The sequence below is a fragment of the Mustela nigripes genome, chromosome 12 (assembly GCF_022355385.1).
Source record: "Mustela nigripes isolate SB6536 chromosome 12, MUSNIG.SB6536, whole genome shotgun sequence".
Taxonomy (NCBI): Eukaryota; Metazoa; Chordata; class Mammalia; order Carnivora; family Mustelidae; genus Mustela; species Mustela nigripes.
In genome coordinates this window covers 4,667,742-4,672,751 of record NC_081568.1, presented here as the reverse complement: position 1 = coordinate 4,672,751, position 5,010 = coordinate 4,667,742, and positions in this window count along the sequence as shown.

Here is a 5,010-nt window from a genome sequence, read left to right as displayed (position 1 = left end):
GTAAGAGCTGTCTTGTGATACTATGAGGTTTTGTGTCCTTTTATTGAATGGAGTGCTTTGCGATTCTGTTTTTAAATGGGGTTGGGATCCTTGGAGCAGTGAAATAAATTATTAATGATGACGTGTGTGTGTGTGTGTGTGTGTGTGTGTGTGTGTGTTTACTCTCTGTGAGGTGGAAAGAACAAACTTATTTTTGGAAAATGGAAATGTTAGTTTCCCAGCATTAGCGGCTTCTAAGAGGAGTGTTCATGTAAAGGTTGCTCTCGGGGGAGTAGGCTGGACGTGAAGCCCTTCTCCTGGGCTCCCCTGTTGTTCCGCAGATGGCAGCGCTCACGCCTCTGCTGCCGGGCGGGTCAGGGGGACGCGGGCTCTGTGGGCAAGAGGGTCGGTGGATGCAGGCCTGATGGGCCGGGTGAGAAGTGTTCGCAGCCCTAGCAGGGCTCCCTCAGGCACTGTTGTGGGGGCCCCGGAGGGGATGCTCATCAGGCAGGGGCCGCAGGGCAGTGTCCTTGCTGGGTGCCGGGCAGGGTCCCAGGGGCCAGGGATGCGGCTCATCATCAAAGCCAGTTTCAGCGTCGTCAGGAGAGAGTGGCGTGGTGAACCTGTGTGTCCCCGTCGCCCGCTGCCGGCCCCCGTGCCCCAGTTGCTGCCAGTCATGTTTTATCAGTACCCTAGCTCTCTGAAACACTTGGGAGGAAGCTGGGCCCCTGGAGCTCCAGTTCCCTTTCATGGAGCCTGGTGGTTAGAAACTCAGATCTGGAGTTAGGTGTGTTCATTGCTATGAGGTGTCATTTCTTACAGACCAGACAGCTGGGAATTAAGTGTCTCTGAGCACACACACAGCCAACATAGAAACACGTGCCTGTTAGTTTGTCGTCTAAACCCCGTCACAGCCAGACATCTGATTCCGGCCTGTGCCGTGGGTTCTGCTGTCACTTCTCCATATGTACGGGTCACTCCCTTCTGAAGCCGATGGCCCCGATTTTCCCCACTGCATTGATGTATCTGTTTGGCCTTTGACGTATCTGTTCCCCCGTTTGGCTGGCTGTAGAACGCAGGTCCAGACCCTCCCGCGCCCCACGGCTCTGGCAGGGCCATACTTGACCATCCTTCACCTGCTTCCTGGGAGACCATGACTGGTCAGAGCCCGCATGGCCTTCAGCCCCACTAAAGGGATGGGCAGTCTCCACGCCCTCCTGCAGTTCCCCCCCCAGAGCTCCAGGGCGCTCTGGCCCTACTTCGTAGAGATTCTCCTGCGTGTGGCTGCGTGGAGTCTAGACTCCATGTGGTTGTGCTGTGGCCAGGTCCAGGAACCCCGGTTTGAGAAACTAGCTCATCTACCAAGTGGTCCTCAAACGAAAGAACCACTAGGGTTTTCTTTGCGGTCAAGGTGGCTAACGCATGTCTGGTCGAGGTGCTTTCCAGTCGCTCAGGGCCGTTCTACCCCAAAGACGTGCTTGCATCGTCGACCAGATACTGCGGGACAGAGCCAAGGTGGGAGGCCCGCTATGTCCGCACTGCCTCCTGATGGCCGTGGCCTCCCTGGGACAATAGACACAGATCTCTTCACTCTTTGTCATATATGCAAACGGAGGCCTACGTGGTGACAGCCATCCGACAGGACAGTGCCTGGCTGTCACAGATACAATCTAAATGGTCTGCTTTTGGGAAGAGCCACAGTGGTTCACACAGGGAAGATTCACTAGCGCTGCTAACGGATGGGTTGGAGTGTTGAGGGGTTGGCTGGTGAAAAGCGGATGCCGAGCAGTAGAGGACCGACCAGCGGAGCAGCTGTTGCGCCAAGGGAGACCGTGCCTGTCGAGCCTGCCACCGTCCCGGGGCTTGTTGGGAGGGCTTGATGGTGGAGAAGTTGCTGCCACTGTTTTATCAGACGAATTTGCTAGAAATTTGCCATCTAGGCTGCCAACGAAATCCTTTTCGTCAGAGGTGTCTTGCTAGAGAGCATGGGGGCTCTGGGACAGCGGCTGCATGCTGTGCACTGCAGGAGCCAGGCTCGGGGAAGCCACAGGCGTGCGCACCTCAAGGATCCAGGGCACCGTGGCCAAGCAGCAGGAAACCTGGAGTGTATTCCTGGAGTGTCTCTCCGGGGCCCCTGCAGACGGCGGCACGTGGGGCCAGCTGGCCAAACACATTTTAAGGGCCCAGATCCGTTGAGATAGAGGGTGACGGCTGGTGACTGTGGAGGCCTGAGGCGGTCCGCTGATGACCTATGACTCATTTAGCCCAGCAACCTCAGAGGCGGAGGGAGGGGTGTTGCCATCCTGTACACAGATAAGAAAATCCAGGGACAATCTGTGACAGAGTAAGTGACAAAGTCAGGAGCCCAGTTTTTTACGGCTCAGTTTTATCTGGGGGTTCCCGGCCCAGAGTGATCCCTTGTCACGGACGGGCCCTGCAGCTGCGCTGATGTGATCTGCTTTCAAGGTTTTAGCAGCTTTCCAAATTGGCCACAAATGAATGAGGCTACAGAGGGATAAAGATCATATTTAAGTAGATGTCTCTTTTCATTTCATTTCTTTTCTTTTTTTAAATTAAGGCTACTTAAAATCGCTAAGCTCTTTTGTCAAATGTAAACTTGAACTTTTACCAAAGCAGAGGATAATGAGGGTTGGCCTGGGTTAGGATAAGAATTGAATCCACACGTAGAATTTTACTGCCTCCCAAACCCGAGTGACACTGCAGTCGCACAACTTGGACGGTGACGGGGAGTGCGGGCGCAGCCCAGTCCGGGAAGCCGGGAAGCAAATGGAAGGGCGCCGGTAGGGAAGCAAGAGAGCAAAGCCCCATCCCGCGGTGGGAACAGCTGAGAAGCTGTCCTTGTGCCCCACAGAATTCTTGAGTGTCAGACACGGCTGGGTTCACAGAGCAGGTGGTTCACTGCTGGCCTGGGGGTGCCGGACACAGTGAAGGGCAGGGGGTTAGCGGCTATCCGCTCACTCCCTTCCCTTGGCTCCTGGAACGTGTGGGGCTGCCCGATCCCGGTCTCCCAGCGGGAGATCTTTGGGGGAGACTTTTCTGGAACCTGCCCAGCTCTAGAGAAAAGACTGAAAGATTGTGGCCTGAGTATTGCATCTCTCAAGTTAGAGCCTGTCGCACCCCCCTCGGAGAGGACAAGATGCTCCGACACGGTGCTTCCCGCCCCACGTGCCCTGTCACCTCACGCTGAATCAGGAACAGACACCGCCGGGATTAGCGACATCCGACGACAGCCGCTGCCATCGAAGACAGGCATCAAAGCAAACAGGGAAAGGCAACTAGGCGGAGGCATAGGCTACACAGGCAGCAGAAGGTTTTTTTAAAATCCCCGTTAATTGGAAAATGAGCTAAACCAAGCCTGATGAGACCATTTACAAACCAAAAAAGAGGAAGTTGTTAACATGAACAATTACACTGGAAGTTTCTCCTCCAGTTTTAATCAATGTCTTTGCAAGGGGCTTCTCCAGAAAGAAGGCACTGCAGATGGAAGACTGGGCTGAAGAAGGTTCTTGTCCGTAGGTGGACGCGCGTGTATGTGCCTGGGCCGCTTCTGGAGTAGACCCGTGGGTCAGGAGACCGCCCTTGTTGCGGGTGGGCTAGAACGGAGGTAATGTGTTCCGCTTAGGACCCTCTGTGCCCTTTGAGCATTGAAACGCCTTTTGAGACAAATTTCCAGAAAGAATGACAAATGTGCATCACTTTGACCCAGTACAATGGCAGCAAACCAGAAGGACCCTGGTCTGTGCACGAGGAGCTCTGCTGAGCTAGATGAGCCAGAGCCACGCAGCAGAGCTTCTGGTGGACTTGGTCCCAGGGATCGCCACGTAGTGGAAGCGAGAAGGCAAGGAGCAGGGAAATGTGTTTACCCAGCTGCCGTTTGTGTACACAGGGAGGAGCACGTGCTTTTAAAAGTACACTGGGTAACTGGGGGAAGGGACGGAAGAGATTGGCAGTGCAGGTTGCCTACTGGTGGAGGCGATCCAGGTGGGTTGAGGCAAGGTCGGGATGGAGAGTTTGAATGTCAGACCCATTCCAAAATTGAATCCCTTCCGGTGGTGCTCTCCAGGGCTGTGGCTGCGGGCTGGACCTGGGGAGGGGTTCCCGAGGCATTGATATTCTCAGTTAAATTACCAGAGACGGTGAATTCTGTCTTGCTATAACTGTCAGTGAGTCAGGAGTCCCGGCCCCATCCCTAAAGTTGATGGTTGTCAGGGGGATTCCGAGGCTAGTCGGACTCCCAGCCCTGGCGGATTACGGGGAAGGATTGCAGGTGCAGAGGGAAAGGGTGCAGGCTGACTCCGGCGGAGACCAGACTCGAGGTCGCAAGAGCCCACTCCCAGGGGAGGCGGGTAGCCTGCACCTGGTTCACTCAGCAAGATGGAGCCGTGTGTGTGACATGTGTGCCTGGGGGACTCAGAGGAGACTCGGCGCCCAGGACGCACAGGCACCTTCTGAAGTCGCAGACCTCCACGAGGGAGGCAGGTGGTCAGTCTATCATTCTCATCAACAGTTCAGGCACAGTGAACCCTCCTTATCAGTGTGGGGGGGGGTGGGGGCACTCCCCAAATCCAAGTTTCCAGGCGCCAGCCAACAGCCAGCCTCATACTGGTGCCTTTCCGAGGACAGTGGTCTCAGCCCTGCTGTGATAACTTGCTCCCAGCGCCCCGCCACACTGGCTCAGTCACTGAAGGGGTGAGCGCCACGCTGGTGGAGCCGGGAGAGGTTGAGCCCCTCGTCCGACACCTCTCGTGGAAGCGAACCCCGCCAACAGCCATGTACGTGAGCTCGGAAGTGGGTCTTTCCCTCGTTGAGTCATTTTTTTAAAGCTTTTTTTTAAGTATGGCTACACACAGTTTCCATGTTTCAGGGGTACAACGTCACGACTTGGCAAGTTCTTATGCTGTGCTGTGCCCATCGTAAGTGTGGCCACAGTCTTCTTGAGAAGACTCGAACCTCTCAAGAGACCCACCTAAGCCTCTCCCAGATTCCTGCCCCACAGAAGCCGAGAGACAA